We start from the raw sequence: 25,348 nt of genomic DNA, 5'->3' as shown, positions 1-25,348 counted from the left end.
TTAAGTGGTGCCTCATTAGAACCTTGCTGGTACACAATCTACAACATGCTATACAGTATGGACTGTGTTACTGCAATGGAAGCTGGATGTTCATTTCTAGACATTGTAGGTAGTCATGTCATGTGTTGATCCACCGCATCTCCTTTAAAGGCCGTCTACTAGTTTGGCTAGGAGAGATTAGACCACCCAGGGTGGTCACAGACAGGTGGCCATCTCATCAACTCAGCTCTCAAATAACATAAGAAAAAGAGGATCATGGGGGACCAATGGTCACCGATTAGGCATTTTTTTATATATAGAGGAAGCAAGTAGCTACAAGTATAGTACAGTGGGGCTAGATGGTGAGGTATTCAACAAGCCTCGGTGATAGTCGCTCACTTAGCTGACTCCTCGGCCCAGCCAGGAGTGGAGGAAGGGAGGGGTGTAATTTTATTTGCCCGTCAAATTAGTGGGTGATACTGACACTGTGCATTACCTTTAGCTGAGTGGGATGAAACTTTTATCAATTATTAGTGTTTTATGACGATGATGATGATGGTTTTATTTTTATTAAGATTATTATAATTACTATTAGTTATCATTAGTATTTACATTATTATTGTTGTTGCTTTTATTATTATTATTTTCCGTTATCCTTTAAATAATTATTACTATTTGTTAAGATTATAATAATTAATATTTAATATAATTATTATTATTGTTAAGACTATTATAATTAATATTTTAATACAATTATTCCATTATCCTTTAAATAATTAATATTATTGTTAAGAGTATTATAATTAATATTTTAATATAATTATTCTATTATCCTTTAAATAATTATTATTATTGGTAAGATTAGTATAATTGATATTAGTTATTATTATTAGTAGTATTATTATCATCATCATCATCATCATAAACATTGATATTATTATTGATATTAACTATGTTGGGTTGCTTTCTCATTTCAACCAAACAGCTTTAAGATCTAGTCATGTTCTCCGATATCCCTGGAACAGGCTTCTCCTTCAGAATGGCGGAAAAACAAACTCTGCGTTTGATCACAACTAGATAAATCTTTGTTGATGCGTCTGGTTGTGACCAAACGCAGAGCTGTTTACTTCTTCTTTTCTGAAGATGCCTGTGCTAGTGACATCGAATTCCATGATTTGGTAAGAGGGGTCTGTTGGGTTGAGATGAGAAGAACTCTAACATCTGTAGGGTATTAAGCCCTTGTCATTATAGTGTCTATTGTCTCTCATAGCTTTATTTTGTTTATTGTATTAATAATGATAATAATAATAATAATAATAATAATAATAAGAAGAAGAAGAATACTCAGTTCTTCTATAGCGCATAACACATTACAGGATAGCATGTCCCTTTGCGTATTAATTAATGTTATTATTATCATTATTATTTGGTGACATTGGTACCACTCCCGTCTGATTGCGTGTGTGTAGAGCAGTCATGGTGTGATTTATCTCCTAGCAATTGATGACGTAGGATACATGGGAGGCGCTCGGTTTGGGAAACTTTCAGCTTCTTTCATTCGTCAGTTATCTTGCACTTGTTCGGTTTGTTGGAGAGAGAGATGGCAGTGTGAGTGAGTGTGTGGTGGTGCTTTGTTCCTGACATAGCACCAACACACACTCATACACACTCCTCTTTCTCCTCAACAAGCCGAATTTGTGCATTTTAACCGACGGGTGATAGAGGCTGATCGTGACTTGGATCGGGCGTTCCTGCGTCATCTTTTGTTTGGGGATACAATCACACCATGGCTTGTCTATACACATGCAATCAGATGGGAATGGTAGCAGTGTGACAAAACCGATCCTTCATCTCAACCTGTTTGCTCATGTGTATTATATGATGTTATATGTCTTGTAAATATGTCTTTTGTTTGTTATTGTAACTGACTAAAAAGTAAAAACCATGAGAAGCAAGAAAATTGAATAGTCACTGCAACTAAAAAAGATAAAACCACGAGAAGCAACAGCATAAACAGTGACTGAAACCGTGTCTTGTGTCTTTATTTACCATGTTGATGTTGACGTGCTGGTGACAAGAACGAGTAAGACGTTGAGAGAACGAGAGAGGATGATACCGATTACGATGTAAAACAATAGGAGTGAGAGCAAGAAATGGAAAGAGTGGAAATGCTGATGAGAATAGACCGACATGGTAGAGAAAATGGAGGGTGAGATAGAAAGGCACAGAGAAAAGGCTTAACAGATGAACGATTTAAAAGGTATACAGCGAGGGGAAATGAACTTGTGCTGCTAATTAAGTAGCTGGTCCCAACAAACGTATGTAAAAAACAATTAATCATATAGCATATCATAACTTTTGGAATCCTTACATGGGCATTCTCTTATTCTACAAAAATGTAATTTGTCAAAATCATATACGATAATTTATGTCATATCCAGTTCTATGGCAGGTTTCAGTATCTCAATTTACATTTGGGAGATATTCCCTAAGTTCGGGAGGGGGGGGGGGGGCTGTTCTAAAATAACCAGGCCGCGTCTTTTTTTCCTAACCATGCCTAGTCATTCGTTTACGGTAAGCCTCCCGTTTTTCTCGCATTGGCACTTTATTTTAAGTAAACATAGCTTCGCATTTGTAATTTTTTTCTGAAATCTCAGTATTTGATAATATCGCATCAGATTCCGTGTGCGTGTGTAGCATGAACATGTTTGACTAGCGCATGACGTAAAGTTCCTATTGAGCCAATCAAATGCAGCGGTAGGATGGCAAGGTTAGGAGAGACAAAAAACTGAATATTAAGAATGTGTCATGTGCATTTCATGTGTGTCTGTCTGCAATTGTACTGATTCACATATTTCTGGGAATGATATAACTACATAAAAATCAGGAACAATATTTCTTACACTCCAATACATGAAGAATGGTTCGAATAACCTGCATAATTCACAGACAGATTGCGTTTTTTAGGCAACTGCATCGTATCCAAAGACGAGGCTGTAATGCAATATGACTAAATTCAGCACTGTTATTTGCACTATGAACATGACAGACAATGAAAGCGGACAAAATATACAGTTCCTCAGGTAGACAAAGGAACGTCCCTTCACTGCTATTATGTAAAAATGTGTAGAACAGGTGAATATGCATGTGACACCTGTTCTACACATTTTACATAATAGCAGTGAAGGGATGTCCCTTTGTTTACCTGAGGAACTGTATATTTTGTCCGCTTTCATTGTCTGTCATGTTCATAGTGTTGTTTACCACTCAGAAATTTGAGGTGAACCTACAATAGAAAGAGGGAGAGAGAGAGAGAGAGAGAGAGAAAGAGAGAGATGGATAGGAGCACAAAAACATGATCCATCCGTCCAGGCGCGGATCCAGTATTTCTTAGGGGGGGGGGGCCAAATTTATAATTATGCGAGCCAAATATTGGTACGTAATGGTGACCAGCAATGGCGTAATGAGCAAAAATGTTTGGGGTAGGGGCAGAAGAAAAAAAATCCGCATCATCTCACTCTTACATGTAGGCCCTGCTGAACGTTTTTTCAAAGTGGGTGGGGGGGGGGGAGGCTAAATTATTTACGATCAGATAGAACGTACCATAAATTGGAGTGTGGTCTAGGGGCAAAGCCCCGGCGGGGGTCAAGGGGTGGAGCCCCCGGGAAGCTCAGGGGGTATGGGTATTTAATTACGTTCAGATGAGCATATTTTGATACGTTATTCATGATACTGGCAGGTCACTAATTTGCTTGGGGTCCAGGGGGCTGATCCCACTGAAAGTCAGGGATTGGAGGCATTTTATAACATTCAGATAAGCATTCAGGTCTTAGGCCCCCTGGTGGGGTTGAGAGGGCGGAGTCCCCGGAAGCTCAGAGGTTTTAGGCACTTAATTACGGTCAGATGAGCATATTTTGATACCTTATTTGTTTCACTGGCAGGACACTATTTTTGCGTGGGGTACAAGGGGTGGAGCCCCCAAATACTCAGGGGTTTTAGGCATTAGATTACCGTCAAATGAGCATCTAGGGGCACATCTTAGGGCCCTAGGTGGGGTCCCGGAAGCTCTGGGGTTTTGGGCAATAAATAACGATCAGATGAGCATCTAGGGGCTCGCCTTAGGGCCATTGGTTGGGTTCAAAGGGCAGAGCCCCCGGAAGCTCAGGGGTTTTAGGCGTTTAATTACGATCAGATGAGCGTATTTTTATACGTTATTTGTTTAACTGGCAGGACACTAATTTGTGTGGGGTACAAGGGGTGGAGCCCCCAAATACTCAGGGGTTTTAGGCATTAGATTACCGTCAAATGAGCATCTAGAGGCACACCTTATTGCCCTACGTGGGGTCCCGGAAGCTCAGGGGTTTTAAGCATTAAATTACCGTCAGATAAGCATCCAGGTGTCCGCCTTATAGGGCCCTAGGTGGGGTCCGGGGCAGAGCCCCCGGAACCTCAGGGGTTTTAGGCAATTTAATTACGGTCAGATGTGCATAATTTTGTTTACCTTGTTTGTATACTAGCAGGTCACTAACTGGCGAGGGGTCCAGGGGTTTTAGGCAAGAAATTACGGTCAAATGAGCATCAAGGGGCCCACCTTAGGGCCCTAGGTGGAATCCCGGCGGTAGTGCCCCTGGAAGCTTAGGAGTTTTAGGCATTCAATCACGGTCAGATGATCATATTTTGATACCTCATTATTATTGTGACACTGACAGGTCACTATTTTTTTTCTTTCTTTCTCTCTTTCTTTCTATGGGAAGCTCTGACATTTAGGCCTCTAAATAAGCATATTTCTTGCCTGACTGTAAATTAAGGAATTTGTCATTTTCCAACGAACGCATGAAAAAATATAATTTACTAAAAAGTGACGAAAATCTCGGAAAATTACGTCATTTCAGCAACATCTGTAAATCACCGGACTATCGAATTTTATTTGGGAGTTCTTTATTCCCTCTTTTTTGTTGACGGGGGCGGAGGGGGGGGGGAAGGGCAAGTGCCTTTTAGCCCCCCCCCCCCTCGATCCACAACTTGTTGGCGGGAAAATTTCAAGCGATATCCCCCTTCTTTTCTTTCTTCTTCCTCTTTTTTCCTTCCCTTTATCTCCTCTTTTCCTTTTTTTTTTCCTTTCCTTCATTCTCTCTTATTTTTTGTATAGTGGGGGGGGGGGGGGAGGGGGAGGCAAGGCCCTTTCGGCCCCGATCTCCTTCTTCCTCCTTTTTCTTTCCTTCTTCCTCTTTTTTGTTCCCTTTTAGCTCTCCCTTTTCCCTTTCCCTTCATTCTCTCTTTTTTGTTGGCGGGGGCGGGGGCAGGGCCCTTTCTGCCCCCCCGAATTTCCTTCATCCCTCTTTCCTTTTCTTCTTCCTCATCTTTCTTTTCCTTGCCCTTTCCCTTATTTTCCTTCTCTCTCTCCCTTTTTTTTTTTTGCTGGGGGGGGGGGGAGGCGGGGCAAGGCCCGCTCGCCCCCTTGATCTGCGCCTGCCTTGATTCCGTCTGCACCCAGCCTGCCACTTAGCCCAAAAGAATATAACACGCCGTGTCAAAACGATTGATACAATTAATGGATAAGCTGGACAAAGCCTTCGTAAGAGGCTGAATGGCCTTTAATTTGAAGCTAATTAACAGAAGAGAAGAAGAAGTCAAAACAGATAGAGAAGAGCAGTTATAGCACGAAGATGCACTTGTTTGCTTATTTCTGTTTCTAAACTAAAAAAACAGCAGCAGCAACAACAATTATATCAGCAACAAACAGTGCGTTATGTGAGTTCACACATATTTTAGTGGGCAGCACTGGAACTGAGAGAGTAATTGCGAACTCACAATGCTACTGAACATTGGGGAGGTGCGCGGTAGCCATGGTTTGTCGCGTCTCGTCTCTTTCTCGTCCTTCAGTTTACCTTTTCCCTTTCCTTTTCTCCTTTTTCTTGCCTTTTTATTTGAACTTCAAACTCTGCCACAAGAGCCTGACCGACAACCATATAATTATCTCTGCCGACATTTACAGATACTTTTGCACCCATTTCTTTCTGTCTTTCTTTGAGTTGCAGTGTTTTGAATGTTTCCAGAAGGTTAATTCATAAAACCACCAAACAAAATCAAAGAATTATGGATCCTCACATCTCCAAAATTCGCAGGGTATATGGCAGAAAATTATGAAAATTGGGTGGAAAGTGCCCTTGTGGATGTATTATAAGCGCAAGAAAATTTAGCCCCTAACACTTCTGCTTTCGAGAAAAACTGAATATAAATACTGATTTACCGGTGCTCCCGGTAAATTTTCTTAAATTTCAGGTAGCGCCTACGGCCGTACAATGGTAGCTGCGACTATGAAAATCACAGAATATGTAATTGGGATATACAATTTCCAAACCGCGACAACGACCACTGGATATTGTAGGATCGCATATACTTCCAATATGTTAATTTGAACCAAATTCATGACCCCTTATCAAAACTTTGCATTAGCTTTAAAGGTAATACAAAGTATTAGGAAATTTTGAAAATTGGGTGGATAATGATTCTTTACAAATTTGATATATTTTTATGCCCCTGTGGATGTATTGTAAGCACTAGAAATTTAGCCCCTCAAACACTTCTACTTTCGAGGAAAATTGAATATCAAAATTTACCGGTGCTCCCGGTAAATTTTGATAAATTTGAAATAGCGCCTACGGCCGTACAATGGGAGCTGCGACCATGAAAATCTCAGAATATGTAGTTGTGATGTATAATTTCCAAACGGTAAGAGCTAATCGGGCTATTTTAGTCAGGAAACATTGGTTTATAGCTGAATTAATATCTTGACCTTGAGAGGGAGCTATACAACATAAAGAGTTTATTATTTACAATTTCATAACTTTAGACTCGATTTCAATCACGTACGATCCTGGTTCTGTTCTGGTTCTGGTGGGCTACTGCATAAACTCCTCAGCTGTGATGTAACATGCAGGCGCAGTCGACTGAGCGTAGTAATCTATACTTAATTTCTGAAGTGGGCTCTAGCAATTATTTCGCCCATATTGAGCTTTTGTAAGGTATCTTTAAAGGCTCTAAGGGTGGGGGTATTTCTAGCATGGGTAGGGAGAAAGTTCCATTCGGGGAATTTCCTGGGATATAGAGAGTGTTTATAACAGTCCTTTACAGCGGATAACTTTTTGAATGATACTGAAGACCGTATTCTTGTAGATACCCCTACTCCAGATGACCTGTTTTGGTAGTGGTCAGTATCAACGGCAATTAAGTTGTGGATGGATTTATAGAGGAAAGTCAACCTCTGGGCTGCTCTTCTGTGCTCCAATGGTTGCCATTTCAGATAGGAGATCATCTCAGAGACGCTGTTCCGGCGTTCATGCAGGGGTGTCGCTAGACCTTTTTCAGTGGGGGGGGGGGGGGGGGGGGGGGTGTAGAGGCCAACGATTACCGACAAAACTAGCCACCAATTACCGACAAAATTAAATGTCCAATATCTACAAATTCAACCCTATAAACCTGGGGCCGAAGGCTAAATTGTTTTTCCTATGGACTATCTATAGTACTTGCAAATGCGACAAATTGTCATTTTCCTCGACGACATAAATATACGAATTATTTATTCAATTTAGTCAGCATCATAGCTATATATTTTAATGCAGGCGCGGAGCTAGGATCTTATTTTAGGGAGGGGCGGTAAAGAGCAAGAGAATCACTTAAAAGCGCGCTCATTAGGGGGGTGTGGGTGATGGGCCTCCCGCGCGAAGCGCAGAAGCGCGGAAGCTTAGACGTTTCCTTAAATTATTAGGAAAAGAAGACGATTAATTGTACCGTTTTCGACTGTTAATCCTTGGCTGAATGAAGTTTTCCCCCTCCCGCGCGAAGCGCGAAAGCTTTGACGCTCCATTAAATTATTATAAAAAAGAAGACGATTTGCTGTACGTTCTCGACTGTTTGTCCTTTTCTGAATTCAGTCCCCCCCCCTCCCGCGCAAAGCGCGGAAGCTTTGACGTTTCATAAAATTATGAGAAAAAGCAGACTATTCGGTGTACTGTTCTCCACTCTTAATCCTTGTCTGAATTCAGTTTCTCCCCCTCCCGCGCGAAGCGCGAATGCTTTGACGTTTCATAAATTATGAGAAAAAGCAGACGATTCGGTGTACTGTTCTCCACTCTTAATCCTTGTCTGAATTCAGTTTCTCCCCCTCCCGCGCGAAGCGCGGAAGCTTTGACGTTTCCTTAAATTATTAGAGAAAGAAGACGATTCGTCGTACCGTTCTCGACTCGTCTTAATAAAGTTTTCCCCCTTCCGCTCAAAGCGCGGAATTTTAGGCGTTTCATCACAATATAGATAAAGGAAGACGATTCCGCGTACCGTTTTCGAATCTTATTAAGCCCTATTCATCTAATTTCAGTTTCTCCCTCTCGCGCGAAGCGCGAAAACTTTGACGTTTTCTCAAATTATTAGAGAAAGAAACCTATTCGTTGTACCGTTTTCGACTCTAAAAAGCCCTATTAATTTTGTATGAATTCAGTTTCCCCCTCTCGCGCGAAGCGCGGAAGCTTTGACGTTTCCTTAAATTATTAGAGAAAGAAGACGATTCGTCGTACCGTTCTCGACTCGTCTTAATAAAGTTTTCCCCCTTCCGCTCAAAGCGCGGAATTTTAGGCGTTTCATCACAATATAGATAAAGGAAGACGATTCCGCGTACCGTTTTCGAATCTTATTAAGCCCTATTCATCTAATTTCAGTTTCTCCCTCTCGCGCGAAGCGCGAAAACTTTGACGTTTTCTCAAATTATTAGAGAAAGAAACCTATTCGTTGTACCGTTTTCGACTCTAAAAAGCCCTATTAATTTTGTCTGAATTCAGTTTCTCCCTCTCGCGCGAAGCGCGGAAGCTTTGACGTTTCCTTAAATTATTAGAGAAAGAAGACGATTCGTCGTACCGTTCTCGACTCTTATTAAGCCCTATTCATCTGAATTCAGTTTCCCCCCACTCACGCGAAGCGCGAAAGTTTTGAAGTTTCCTCAAATTATTAGAGAAAGAAGACGATTTGTCGTACCGTTCCCGACTCCTCTTAATGAAGTTTTCCTCTTCCGCGCGAAGCGCGGAATTTTTGGCGTTTCATCACAATATAAAGAAAGGAAGACGATATAGAGAAAGGAAGACGATTCCTCGTACCGTTTTCGAATCTTATTAAGCCCTATTCATCTGAATTCAGTTTCCTCCTGTCGCGCGAAGCGCGAAAGCTTTGACGTTTCCTCAAATTATTAGAGAAAGAACACGATTCGTTGAACGGGTTTTGACTTTTAATATGCCCCATTTGTCTGAAGTCAGTTTCCCACTCTCGCGCGAAGCGCGGAAGCTTTGACGTTTCCATAAATTAATAGAGAAAGAAAACGATTGGTCGTACCGTTCTCGACTCGTCTAAATGAAGTTGCCCCTTCCGCGCGAAGCGCGGAATTTTTGGCGTTTCATCACAATATAAAGATGTAATGTATAATGATGTTGTTGACTCTTAAACCTTGTTTGAATTTAGTTCCTCCGAAAATTTTAAACCCCTGATTTCTTTAGCTGATATTATAGGAAAGTGAAACTTCGAAAAAATACAAGTATTGTAGTTGTAGTCACTCTCGAAGTCATCACAGCGGATAAGAAATCACAGTTCGTAGGGAAAAAAACTTGTTGGCCGACCGACAATATATATATACATCTCACCGACTTCAAACTTCTGCATTGATATAGTACACGAGGATCGATCAAGAATACCGACACAGCAACATATTTACCCGTGTCTTTCTTGCTCCCTCGACGAGACGACTCCACCCAACAACCCCCTTCTCTCTTTTACTCCCACTCCTCCTCTCTCATACTCTTACCTCCCCTCTCTCTCCTCTCTTTCACCCCCCGTTTCTTTTGTTTTCCTTTCACTTTTTTTTCTTCTTTTTTTCCTTTTCTTTCTTTTTTTTCTTTTCCTTTCTTTTCTCTCCTCCCTCGTTTTTTTCTCTTTCTTTCTTCTCTTTTCTTTCCTTTCTTTTCCTTCCTTTCCTTTCTTTTTCTTTTTTTCTTTTCTTTTCCTTTTCTTTTTTTTTCTTCCCTTTCCCTATCTTTTTTCCCTCTCTTTTTTTCCCTCTCTTTTTTCCCTCTCTTTTTTTCCCTCTCTTTTTTTTCCCTCTCTTTTTTCCCTCTCTTTTTTTCCCTCTCTTTTTTCCCTCCCCCTTTTCTCTTTTTCCCGACGGCAGCGCAATTTTACCGACAATATCCTGACAGATGGGGGGGTGTCGCACCCCCCCACACCCCCTTTGGCGACGCCCCTGCGTTCATGACGGTTCAAGACGATTCTTGCAGCACGTCGTTGAACTCCTTCAAGTTGTTTTATGTATTCCTTCTGATAAGGGTCTCAAACTGAGGCACAGTACTCAAGTCGTGGCCTGACGAGAGTTTTATAGGAAACTGCTTTTACTTTGGGAGAGCAGCTAAAGAGGTTTCTCCGAAGTAATCCAAGCATCCAATTTGCCCTTGATGTAACATTTTGGATGTGATTTGCCCAGCTGAGTTTACTGTCAAGTTGATCCTTGAATATTGTAGGATCGCATATGCTTCCAATATGTCCATTTGAACCAAATTCATGACCCCGTACCAAAACTTAGTTTGTATTACCTTTAACATACATGCACATGCATACTCGCACGTATAGTACAGTACTAGTAGGTTGTACCTTTAATTGAAATCATATGGGCGTGACACCCGGCCCCCACTCCGAGAACGGACGGACCCATGCGTGTTACCAAAATGTCCGGTAAAGGGGTACTTTTCGTGCGACAAAGTCCGGCCCGAGAATTGTAAAAAAAAAGGGGTGTATTAACTTTTTACCCGGAGATTTCTTTAAAAAGGGGGTGTTTTTTCTTTTTTTCTCTCATCTCTTTGGACTCCTGAGAAATTATTCCGAATTTAGGGGGGTACATTGAGCCTTTTTCATGATTTTGGGGGCCTCCAAGGCAGGAAAAGCCCGCGAAAAGCCCGCGAAAGGGGTGTTCGGAAATGTTGGCAGTCCTCAGATAGGGGGTGCTTTCAAAAGAGGGAACAAGCATAATGCGTACCTTAAATAACTGAGTGGGGGGGGGGGGCGGGGGGGGGGGCGGGGGGGGGGGCGGGGCGTGACACCATCCCCACTCAATAGCTACGTTCAGACGGAGAAAAGTTACCCTAGGGTAAAGGTCGTGTTAAGAGCTAGTCGAGGTAAATATGACGGCGTATATGGCGGGCCAAGCATGCCACTATCCGTACAACTATACAACTATACGACTTTTTTTACAATTTTTCTAGGCCGGTTCCGGAAAGTAGAGAGAACTAGGTTGGTGTGATGGGGGCTTAGCTACTGCTAATTGATGCTCGACCACAGCACGTTGTAGGATCAAAGTACGGCAATTCCAATCATAGTACGGGGGAGGCTTTGGGGAAATAAAATTCAAACGTGGTTTATTTTTAATTCCACAACGGTGCTTTACAAATAATGCTGAAATTACATAATTTTCAGAGATTTTTCCTCACTTTTAAGTAAATTATACTTTTTTATGCGTTTGTTGGAAAATGACAAATTCCTAAATTTACAGCTAGGCAAGAAAATGCTTCTAGAGATGCTTACATGTCAGGGCCCGCGGAACGGCGGGTATCGGGATCCTCGAGCCCCCCCCCCCCCCCAACGTGTATTTAAGAGAAATAAAAAGAAAGAGAGTAAGAAAGAAAAAAACAGTTAACTGCCAATGTCACATTATACTGAGGTATCAAAATATGCTCATCTGACCATGAATAAATGCCTACTGACTTCTGGGGGCTTTGGCCCCTGAACCCCATGCCAAATAGTGTCCTGCCAGTGTCACAAAATAATAAGGTATCAAAAAATGCTCATCTGACCGTAATTAAACGCCTAAATCCCTGTGTTTCAGGGGGCTCTGCCCCCTGGACTCAACCAAGAGCCCTAAGGCGCGCCCCTTGATACTCATCTGATCATAATTGAGTGCCTAAAACCCTTGAGCTTCCGGGGGCTCCGCCCCCTGAACCCCACGCCAATTAGTGACCTGCCAGTGTCACAATTAGGTATTAAAATAATGCTCATCCGACCGTAATTAAATGCCTAAAACCCCTGAACTTCCGGGGCTCTTCCCCCTGGACCCCGACTAGGGCCCTAGGGCTCATATATGAGAAGGTAATTCTTTTCACTTCAGTGCGCTCTTCACCTCCGATAATTGCCCCTATTCAAATCTGAGAGATGCTCGTTTTACTTTGAAAAGTACCCCTTCCCCTCCTGATAAGTACTCTTTTCATCTATGATGGGTGCCCATTTTTACCTTTGCTAACTGCCTTTTATTTTGAATCGTGCCCCTTTTTCTTTCTATTAAGGGACCTATCCCCTTTTCATAATTGCCCCTTTTCACCTCTGATAAATCAATTTCTGATGGATGCCCCTTTCCGTCGACAAATGCCCATTTCCCTTACTCATAAGTGCCCTATCTCATTTCTGGTGAGTGCCTCCTTTCAGGTGTAAGAAGTGCCCAGTTTGAACCTTTGATAATTACTCTTTGTACCTTGACACATGCTCCTTTTCTTTTCTAATAATTGTCTTTATCCCTTTCGATATGTGTCTCATTAACCTCTCATCATCAGGCACGTAGGCACGGGGGGGGGGAGGCACGGGGGGGGGGGGCACGTGCCCCCTAACCTGCTCATCATTAGCCTTGCACCTAATTTAAAGCGACTAAGAGTAATTTCCCCTAAAGCTCGCTCGCTCGCTCGAATTTATAGATGATACAATTATATGTCACTTTAAAACAAATGTTTTTTCAGTCTTCCGTGATGCTTATAACCCCATCATGATTTCGTTTTTTCCTCTTTATAAGATGTAATTTTTCACTCTGCGACCTCACAGATCTTACATTTTTTCTCGCTCGCTTTGCTCGCTCGCAAATGAATATTCAGACAATCACACTCAGCCGAAAGTGTGATGCTTAAGCAATAACTTGTATGATATATAAAGAAAAACAAATATTGAAATCGTCCCTGATAATGGGATCACAATGACAGGGTTTATACCAATGTCTAAAAAAATGTATATTTTCGCTTTGAGATTTCGCTTTGTAGGTACCCTTTTTTGTTGGTGCTTTCCACTTTTGAAATAGCTCCGCCGCCCCTGCTTACGCATTAGCGCCAGCGTTAATTTCACGCTTGCGCGCACAAGGGGTGTCTGTGTGTGCGTGTGTGTTTGTGTGTGTGTGTGTGTGGGGGGTTCCTCTCTAGCTTTGAAGCTGATTTTTTGTTTTTTACCTAGATTCGTGCGATTCGGTTAATACTTTTAGAGAGAGTCTAAGGGGTGATGTGCCCCCCTCTAAAGCTGACATTTTTTTGGATTTTTGAAACTGGATTCGTGCGTTTTGGTTAATACTTTTTTGGGGAGTCTGATTTGATTTCAAAACACCTGCAGTTAATGCGGGATGGTGTTGCAGCCTCTCTTTCCCCGAAAATTTAAAAATTACCAATATGCATTTGTTATATCTTATCTCGTATATTTTGGTGACAATTAACACTTTTCACAACATACATAAGCTCAAATTTTCGCTCACTCGCCAAATTATTAAACCAGGAAATAGATATTGGGGCAAGAGACTTCAGCCCCCACTGCTGGAAATGTCAAAAAAAATTGCGCGCAAGCATAACTTGAAAACGGGGAATGTTGATATCGGACAAGAGATGTGACGTGGGCACGTCCCCTTTCCAAAATAATTGTGCCCGTTTGTAGGTACCAGTACACTATTAAAAGTACAGTGCTTCTAATATGACCTTGTCAGTATTGTCAAGTTTAAATAACGGTCTGCGCGAATTTCGAATTTCCGGCCCCCCCTATTGGAAAATCCTGGATCCGCGCCTGTAGCCCACTGCGGCCAGTTTTAAGAGAAATAGTTTGTACCTCAACTGCCATCGGTAGTGATACAGCAGCACGCTGATTACAACCAAGCCAATGGAGGCGAGGGGAATTAGAAACAATAGACCATTTATTATACAGAGTTGATTCGGATCAACATCAAGCAGCGGTTTCTCACGAAGAGGTTCCAGAGATGCTGACGAACAGATAGTTTTGTCCTTGTCTATCAGGTGCATAGGTTTATTAATCCAATCAATAAGCCACTTTAGATCACAGTTACAATCAATTGGGTTCATTGATAGATCAAGTGAAGAAATGGAGGAAAGGATCGACTTGAAAGTCCTTTGATTAAAGCGAGTTAATTTGTTGTCGGCCAAGGAAAGATTAGTGAGTTTCCAGTTATTTGAGAACATTAGCTCACCCAAGTACGCGATCTGGTTTCCTTCAAAGACGATAATGTTAACTTGACCTAACCCCGACAATACATCATCATGAATATGTTGGATGTTGTTTCCTTTCAAACTCAACTTCTGAAGCGATTCCAACCCCGAGAAGACAAGAGGATGTAGATTTGTAATATCGCAGTAGTCTAGATTTAGCCCTTGTAAAACAGAGAGTTGCCGGAATATCCCTGGCGGTAAAAAACTCCGGAAAGGGTTTCTACTCAAATCCAAATGATTAAGATCCAATAATCTATCAAAAAGAGACGCGTTTCCATTCCATATGTTCCCAATGTGAAGTCGAGAGTCTTTCATGTCTAAATTAACAAGGGATTTTAAATGTTGAAAGGAGGCTCCTGGTCGGATATTAACCCCGATTCTGTACTGATCAAGAGAGTTTAGGAAAAGTGATCTTAATATTGGGGTGTTCAATTCCAGAATTCTATATAATTGACTTCCGGTCAAATCAATGGTTTGAATATTGTCAAGTCCAGAAAAGGCCGTCAGCTCAAAGGCAAAAAGTTGTTTGTTATAGCTCATGTTTAAGAGAGTTAAATTTCCTAAACCCCGAAATACAGATTCAGATATTTCTGTAATCAGATTACCGGATAAGTCCAACTCCGATAAGTCCACTGTCCAAGTCTGATTTTGAGGATTTATTTGTTTTACTTGGTTGTCTTTGATTATCAGTACCTTTAATGCCTTCATGCCCTCGAAAAAGTCTGGTTGAATTTTGTCTATGGGGAGATGGTTAGAACTGATAATTAATTGTTTAAGTTTTGTTAAATTTGAGAAGACTAAAGGATGGAGGTTTTTCAGGTAGTTGTAGTGAAAGCCCAGAACAGAGAGAGAAAAATCGCGCAGTGGATCAAAGAAACCGTTCGAAAACGCACCAACAGAGCCTTCCTGGATTATAAGCTGTTCGATGTCTGATTTTGAGATTCCGAGGAAGATGTTCGTCAACACCTCGTAACTTAGATGGTAGATACCTAGCACCAAAGAGCGAACATGTAGTGATGCGATCACATCAGGGTCTACTGATTGGATTGGGTTTTCTCTAACATCTAGAGTATCAGTGTGGCACACAAAGGTGAAATCTCTCGCCGTAAGGTGTTTTAGTTGATTAGAAGCCATGCTCACAATGTCGGCCATGCCACATGAACTTACATTGATGAAGGAGAGCCGGTTCTCGTACAGAACAACAGTATCTAGATGTGGACTCCATTTTAGAGTGTCATTGGGAAGCGACTTTAAGTTTGTTGACATTAAATCGAGAATGGAAAGCTGTGAAGACATCATAAAGACGCATTTTGCTGGAAGCACAAGATGCGGGTTACAATATAGATACAGGTACATTAAGTCCTTGAGGGGGTAAAAAGCGGCAGATTCTATCGCTCTTACATCGTTAGAAGAAATTTCCAAAAAGTTAATTAGATATACTTCAAAAGAGGAGTTCATAAGTTTAGTTAGATTGTTCTTAGACAAGTCAAGCACCTCGGTATCCCCAGAAAGATTCTGGGGAACCGTATCCAGGCCTTTATTGCTGCAAGCAGCTTTTTTCAGTTCAAGATTCTGATCGCATCCATGGAAAGATTTGTCTATGTCCAGTATTAAGGATATCTTCTGCGAATCTCCATCACGTCGATGTACAAATTGTAAGGACGAACTGACGAGGAGACAAGCGATGAGCAATGGGTACAAGATTGAGCTGTTTGCCATGACGTCAATATATCACATCTGAAATAAGAAGGGTACTTCTTTGTCGGATGATAATGTCGTGGGTAAACTTCCAATGAAGGGAAGTGTAGACGTGGTGTATTTTTAGTTCATCGTTTTATTTGTCATCAGACGAAACCAAAACAAAGCTCTGCAAGAAAGAGAAGAATATCACTCAATTAATACTTCAGATATTTATAATAGTGATGAATGTAAATAAACAGATTTTGTTGAATTGCAATCAATATTGTCATAACATGAAATATAATTTCCACCAGCTAGTAACGCTGACACATTCCCCATTTAACATCGAAAGTCTGTACCTCCATCCACAGACCACAATGGAATAATTGAGTCAGAACTTCGAGAACATCATCATTACCTTAAAGCGACAGGCAAATCCCCTTATCTGCCTTCTCACTAGCCACCATCATTTTTTTCTGATGGCATGCCTCCGTCTTAAAACACATCAAAGACGGTTTAGAATTTGGAATGATTCAATCAGAATTACTTACAATGGTAGAATTCCTATCAAATAATATATAAACTGAAAGAGTAGAATTAAAAGGATTGAACAAAATTCAATTCTTATATGAGTCATTTCCAATTTAGATTGTTATAGAAAATATGCTGTTCCATGATAGAATAATCAACGAATTTTACCAGTGCCATTACAAATGATTGAAAGCATATGATTGCTTCCAGAGCAAAATTATTATTACACAATGTTACTTTTACTGAACTACAAGATTACTGTGCTATTATACACTGTAAAAAAGAATTTGTTCATTGGTAATTTTTACGTATTTTTTCCATGTAGAATTTACTTGAAAACATTAGTTTTGCCACTTACGCACTAAATTTAAGTCTTGCTAACTCAAACGTTCAATTTAGTAGAACATACGTGGAATGTTTAAGTAAAATCAAATACATAAGAACTTTAAGTAATTTCAGCTTGTATTAATTTAGTAATTTTAACTCAAAATCAGAAATTATACGTATTACTCAAACAATTTATGTTGATTATTCTTATCTTCTTAAAGTAAGGACCGATGCAGTGCGTAATAGAAATATTTACATAATTTATGAATATTCATTAAGACCAATTAAACTCTTTTTTAAATAAAACAATTCTTTTTTGTGGTTGAATGAAAATTTAAGGACTTTAAAACATTTACTAATTCATTTAACATGGCTAAGCAAAGACAAGACAATTTTTAATTGTTACCCAGTTCAAAACAAATCAAAACTTGATATTTCAGGAAATTGTCAACCAATTTTCATTTTAAGATGCTACGATCAAGTATATATAAAATTTTGAGCCTTTCAATATGTGTCGAATTGAAGCGTATGTAATAGTTTGTGATGGTGGTAGATATATATATACGGTTAAATCTTAAATAGAAGTAGTGAATGATTAGTGGATGTTACTTGTTAGATTAGATGGGTACCAAATCGTGCAATATGTAATCCTATCATAGCTTTTTTTTAATTATCTAAAACGATTACAATACTTATTTACGTTAATGTAACTCGATTTAACTGAGTAAAAATTTATTCAGCAAAATAAGTAAATTCTACTTAAGATGCCGTAGGTAATGTTTACTTAATAAAAATAAGGCAATTCTTTTCCTCAATTTTATTGAGATATTTCGACTATTAATTTTTTACGGTGTAGTCATCTTGAAAACAAACCTGCATTATGATTTAAACCTATACAGTTCACCAAACTATTGTAAACATCAATAGTCCAAGACCAATTTTAAGTATCAGTGAGTGCGAATGATTTAAATCTGATCAAAATGCCTACACAAGATCGACATCATCCTGGCGCGAAGCCGATTTATATACTATGAACTGAAACCACCCAAGAGATAACCATCATTTCCCATGGTCGCCCTCTGGCTCTAATACTACAATCATGCATTGTAACTGCAGTTCAGCTGAAGCTTGTTTGCCAAAATTAAATATTAATCATTCAATTACTCACTGCTCTGTTTCCACGTCTATCTATTTGTACCATTGATACAATGAACTATGAATTCAAATATTCGTTATTCAGTTACAGCATATCTGCACAGGTTAATTAAAATGTAGGACTACTCATGAATGCATATAAACAAGTTCCAATTAAATGTTGAATTCCTACCTGCTTTCTAAATCACATTTTATATAAACACAGCTTAGTTAATTACAGATTATACTAAATGCTGTGTATTAGTACAAAGTTAGAAAAAGATGGGTAGATTATTATCAATAACTATTTTTTCTTTTGTGAGACCAAAGACACAGACATAATACCACGTTCAGAATTGCCAACTTGAAATCTATTGACAACTATAGAATAATTATCACTAATTGTATGTACTTGTTTAGTCTATATATCGTATACTTGTGCTTATAGCACAAAAAAACACACACATTGTAATTGCTTTCTATATCAGCTGAACACAGTATGAAGCAAATTGATCTTTTTAATTTCTCGATATCCCCGCCCCGAACAATTATATTTTATGATTTCAAAATAAATCGTTTTCGTCTTTGTACTTAGGGGAGGGGGGGGGGGGACTTACCACAAAATAACTATGCATCAATATAGGCATCTTCTAAAATTAAAGTGTAAATGTATCACAATGTGAGGATTGGATGTCCATCCTGCATATCACGGTGGAATTACTTCACTAATATAATGGAATATCAAATGGAGTAGATAGGACACATTGAGTATAAACGTAAATTTACAAAAAATGATATGGTCCTTTGACAAAATAATACATAGTTAAAAGAGCAAATTATTCAAAGAGGGCAATTCAACAAATAAAATGAAACAACTAAAATAATAAAATAACAATATTTAATGTTATGAAAATGTTACATTAATGTTTTAATACCTATCACGATTCAGGTCATAAGATTTCAACACGATAGGATTTGGGGTTATCAATTAACAGTAGTTTGTTAATGAGGGATAAAAACTCTCTTTCATGTATAAAAGGGTCTGCAAAAATAAACTTATTTCCATGGCGACGATAAAACTATTTGAAGTGTCATTTCTTGAAGTATGTCCAAAGTGACTGTTCAATCGCATTTCGATTGATGTTAATACACAATTTCATCCTCATGGGAAAGCAAATTTGATATAAAAAGCATTAAATTATAATCTTAATATGTAATCAGCAGGTTCGATAAAAAAAAAACCTGCGTTTTGTTCTCCCCCAAACTCCGGGGAGACAACTCAGACGTTCCTGTAAAAAATCCAGCATAGGGCTTACACAAAGCCTGAAACATTTTAGAGTGAAATTTTCATTTAAATGAAATTTAACGGTATATGCTTTATAAACATTGTGCAGATTGAAATAGAATAAACAATATTAGTGATTGCACTATAACGGGAATTTGACTTTGTAAACATGAAACATATACGATGATTTACTCGGAAAATGGGGTTATTGAAAGTAATCATATTTCAAAGTTTTTAAAAGCACAATAACGCTGTTCATTGAAACACTCGTTCTAGATTAAACATATAATATATGTTGTCGTACCACACAAAGAAAAATAAATGATCAGATAATGTGATGGAAAATAAATCATTTCATGCTATGCCAAATGAGTTGATGCTTTTTTACATGATGCGTAACGGATCATGAACATTAGAATTATAGAAAAAGTCATAAATTTGTAATTTTAAAATTTTAAAAAACATTGAAAACATGCCCATATTTATATTTAATGCTTCTCCCTTGATTTCAACTACAAGTTATTAAATGTATCAGTCATGTTTGAAACTTGCTGTTGCTATGAAACCAGTGAGAAAATATTGATATTTGTATACAAAAAAATACCTGAAACTAATGAATATATTGTTAAATAAATGATGATTTCTGTTAGCTACAATGTAGGACCCTTGGTTATCGTTTCTGTTTGTTTGCCATAAAGTAGGTGATGGATGTGACTGCCAGGCCGTTACCATGGTAACAGATCAAGAAATAATTTAATTGTTCTTCAACAACATGAAACACGTGAAAATCATCTAATAATTTTAGCAGACCGTTTGTTTATAATAAAAAGAAATAAATCATTTGAAGCCGGGGTCTTTTTAAAAGAATTGCCCCTGCCATGCAAACTGAATATTAAAGAAGTTGACTTCAGTGAACTAAAACATAAAGGTAAATAATCAACAGACAAGCAGAATATGAACCATATCAAATAAAATACATTTGTTATCTAGGACCCTCAGCTATTATAATCTGTTTGTTTTGTCATGAAGTTGGTGATGGATGTGACTACCACGGCCATTGCCGTGGTTAATAATCAGTTACACATCAAGAAAACACTGAATTCTACAAATACCACACATATTTGTAATTGAACAGCATAAAGGCGAATGAAAGCATCTAAATCGAAATATTTGAGCTTCCAGTATGATTGCAAGATAATCTGATCCATTTAAGGTCACGAAGTTGTTATTATTGAAAAGGTATAATGACAAATTACAATTTGTGGAAAAAATAATGATCTAGCCTTTAATTCACAAACCGTTTGAAGATTTTCTTTTTGTATTTCAGTATACCACACTGTTTCACTCATATCCTACAGCGAATATAAACATACTGCAACAGTGGCAACTCAGGTTGGGAGGAGGGGTACACGGAGCACATGCCCGCCCCCCCCCCAAAACAAAAAACTTGTTTTGTTCTTGTCACATAATTTACGGACTGTTGTTCCCTTTTCCATGTTGTATAATAAGGCCTAGTATCGATTGTAACTAAAAATTAATCATTTAAATGATAATTTCGTTGCAGTAGAATAGAAATTTCAGGTGCAGATACTGTCAAAACTAAAAATCAATGTAAAGTGGTCGAACAGAGGAAAAGAGAAAAACAAAATAAATGCCAGGTATATCATGATACTTTACATGTGACTAACCTGAGATTCTCATGCAATAATCGCGTGATGTGAAATTATAATTGAAGGTAATTAAAACTTAGTCAATACTTCACGATAACTTTTCTGATTTTTACTTGACCTTTGGCACCAAAAATGGCATTAAATTACAAAATAAACATCAGAAGTGAATTAAACTCCCTTCAGAAGCTGGGAATAGACTTATCATGCATCATAAAGGAACATTGGGCTCACAACTTTATGCAAATTGCCCAACATTGCCCGAATGTTGAAATTGTTTTCTAACGACATGAAATCACGAATCATCACCCTGATCATCAACAACAACAACAACAAGTCTTCATCGGAAAGACTTATTTTAGGTTATTAAATGCAAGTCCACTATCCTACCGGGGATTTTGAGGGAACCGCTTCGAACAAGATGATGTTCCATACGTTAACAGAGCCAAAATGCCTTATCCTTGCCGAGATATAGACTTAAGAATTTATAAGACTTGCTAATGTGGGTATAGTCCACCTTCCAATCATTCTCACAATACTAATAACATTAAGTAAATTTGTTATTTACTAAGGATTAGGGTTACTGCAAAATATGCTTGGATTGTATGTAACTCTATTCCGACGAGCTTCTATAGCGGCTATAATTTTGTATTAATAATAATACATACATACGATTTGTAAGGCACCAAATCCTCTTGACAATCAAATGCTCAAGGCGCAGCTTTCGCAAAAGATGAAATACATAATAAATAGACACAAGTGCGATAGGAAAGGTATGGACATGAAAGGTAATGGTAATCAATTATAGGCTAAATTAAACATATATTTCTTAACATTATTTTTGCTTGGATCAACAAAATTTAGATGTAACGAGTCAAAAATGGTATATTATACTCACTGTTTGCCTAGATCCTGCTAAATGCAAAATGAATCGTGGAAGTCGAGTCGAGTCCTCTCCTCAGAAATATTTATCCAATTATAGCCCAGCTAAAAGGATTCACACATAGTCTTAATTCAAATAAAAGTAACTGGCAACAAGTGACATGAGAGGTCTCTTCTAGAACATCTCATAAATGTCTTTTTCGCAAGATAAGTGGAAAGTTTATCTCTGGCTCTTGAATCTGGTTTGACAGATGCAAAAACATGCAGTGTGTCGAAGACAATGATCTAGAAATCAATATAATGCAGATTTCTTTTGCATGAATGTGCTTCGTTCCATCAGAGTTTAATGTAGAAGCGACGGATAACCCGTATGAAATGAGAGAAATACATGTCGGCTGCGTGAGTCTGTATTTCATCGTCTGGTGACATGCATTGAGCAGGTAACTAATGCAAGTCAGTTGGATCATGTGGTAAAATAACACGAGACCAGAGGAAAAAACATATAACTACAGCTAACCAAGCTAACCAATCAAACGAGAGAATACATATCTCTCACTCAGTGAGTCGGTCCTGATGGGCATTGTGATGCAAAATGTATCGTGTGATAAAAGTGGCCAGGGCTGTCCGAACAACGATTGGAAACCTTAGTCTGTTCCCAAACACAAAAGAAACTACTTTAAATGACGATGGAGGAGGGGAAGGGGGAGGGGAGAGGAGACTTTAATATATATCAACTGCCATTGCATCTGAGTACTTTTCCCACAATTTAATCATTTAAATATACTACTCTAGCGAATCTATACAATTCAACATCTTCTGTTGACAATGTAAAAAATGTTATTTGGGTGGGGGGGGGGGTGTTGAGGGAATGCCAGTCTTTGGTTTCCCAGTCACTATTTGAATATGTTTTAATTTTTGTTATATTCGAGTTAATTTTAATAATAATTGTTATACATGTATTTATTTATTATTATCTAAAACTAAGGAAATTTATACTAAAACTAGGAACTTAATCTCCACAATGTTTTAAAAATCATTGATGAACTTCGAATGAGGCAGAAAAAATATCGAAGCGTAATGTAGGCCTTACTTTGTCTCTTCTTTGATATTTGTTGTCCCTACCCATGGTTATAGTGAGTGTGCGAGAGGCGTGAAGGGGAACGCATTGCTGTGTGTGTGTGTTTGTGTGTGTTTGCGCGGGTGCGTGTGTGTGCGTGCGTGTGCGCGCGTGTGTGTGTGTGCGTGCGTGTGCGCGTGCGTGTGTCTGTGAGTTAGAGAGAGAGAGAGAGAGAGAGAGAGAGTGAGAAAACGATGCCATCTATTATCCTGTCAAAACAAGAACATCCAAGCTTGACGCATTATTAGAATTCAATTATACATGTGTTGATGCCGGAAATTTTTCATGCCTGAAATAACCATGAAGGTTATGTGATGAAGTTTGATATTAATTTATCTGACAGTGCATAACGGTCTGTTTAAAATATAATTGTATATAGCATGCCTCTTAATACCAGCTTGTTTCTATCGCAACGTGCATTTCAACAACAAAACACAATCTATCTGTTCATATCAATCCTGTTCTCATATGAGCTTACCGCCTGCGGAGAAGGAAAAATGTATCATTTACCATTTACAATTGGTCGAACGTAGTTATCCAGTCATATGTCTCCTGCGATTTCAATTGATCTCCGTTGATTGGTAGCTTTAGCCTACAGTTTTAATCTTACAGTTGATATTTCCCGCCCTTCTGTATTCGAGCAACTGTTTTCTTCTTTGCCAAATTTGTTCATTTTTTATCCGAGACCGAGGTCAAGTTATCATCGTGCTGTTTGATCATTTTTGGAGGCCCTTGAAGATTGATTTGTAAAATGGTAAGTATTTTATGTTTTTTTTAAAATCATTTTGAAATGTTCACCTTGTGCTTGATTTTATTTTATAGCCGTTTTACTTGTTATCCGTTTTAAAATAGGATTTCCCGGCCAAATTCGCGAGTTTGTCATTCAAATTAATTTGTCTTGCGTTCAAATTCGACGGTTTTAGTGTCGGGTTATATTCCCTTTTCTAGTTTTCAAATCTATGGATTTTTCGTTAGAATCTACGTATGTTTCATTCAAATTAATCAACAATGTGCTTCTTTCGCTATTTGGTCATTCGATTTGGTGCAACACGATTTTCTGACAACGCGACGGTGTACTTTTAGCATTCTAATTCATTTGTAGCATTCAAATTAGCACTTTGTGCACTTAAATTGATGGTCAATATACATTTCTCGTTTATTACACACTTTTTCTTTCAAGATTGTTTTTTCATGTGTATTTCATCATATTTCATTTTCTTGCATTTATACACTTATACTTATTAGATTTATCTGATATTCATCAACATTTAAGTTTAATTGTTAAGAAGAAAAAAACGACTTGCATTTACGGGCCTGATAGTCTCAGTATATTTGTAAATGTTCATGTAAGGAAGTTGTTTGTCTTATGTTTCATCATAAATTTATCATAATTTCATCATAATTTCATTATGGAAGAAGGGTACAATATTGTGACGGGGTAGGGACTAGAGTCAACAATTTGAACAAGATTCATTATTTAGCCATGTTTTTAGCCATCGATCTGCTGGCGGGCAAGTAAACTATGAAACTCTTTAAGAAAAACAGAGGGATGTGCTGGGTATAAGAGACGATGTGAATTACTTTTGTAAAATTCCGAGTCTGTAGGGAAAAGGGGCGATTGAGGGTACCCCCACCTTCCCGGGTATATGAACATGTCCGTGCAGAAATGCCATATCCCTTAATTTCGCTCCTTTTTACTTTATGTCTGACTACACCCATCTGCATTGTCCTGAAAATAAATAAATGGAATAACAGCTTAGACCCCAATGACAAATCATGCATTTTAACTGCATTATTTAAAAACTGTAAAAGTTTGTTGCAATTCTTCCCCCTAACATTCCTAACTTGAATAAAAATATAACGAATATGAATGACAGGTGTTAATTTGAATGATAACAATTACGCTTCGACAAGTGAATATTAATCTGAATGCTAGTTGAGCAGTTTCTAAATTGAATGACAGATCTATGAAACCCTTCGACCAAAATGCTTAATTAAATACAAAAACTGGAAAATTGAATGATAATTGGCATGGCAAAGCCGATCTGCGCCAACTTAAATACAAAGTAAATGAGTTCGAATGACAAACACGCGAATTTGGCCGGGAAATCCTATACTAAAGTTAAACAATTTAATATCAAGATAATTCGCAAGATTATTGCCTCAAAATAATTTTTTTAAATCGCAAATGGTGAATAATAATTTATGCACTTGTGAAAAAGTTGATTCAAGGTTTCACTTTTGTTGAACTGCAAAGATGTGACTATGTGTTGGAAAATAACTTATCATTTGATATTCTACCTATTCAAAGTAGAACTTCAAGTCAGCCAGAAGATATTAGTTGTAGGTAAGGACATATAGAAACAAGAAATATACTCTCCTGGATATTATTTTAAATTGTGCGCAATATGCAATTTATAAATGTTAC

The sequence above is a fragment of the Strongylocentrotus purpuratus genome, unplaced genomic scaffold (assembly GCF_000002235.5).
Source record: "Strongylocentrotus purpuratus isolate Spur 01 unplaced genomic scaffold, Spur_5.0 spur5_scaffold_13, whole genome shotgun sequence".
Classification (NCBI taxonomy): Eukaryota; Metazoa; Echinodermata; class Echinoidea; order Camarodonta; family Strongylocentrotidae; genus Strongylocentrotus; species Strongylocentrotus purpuratus.
Note: the sequence above shows the minus strand (reverse complement) of the source record.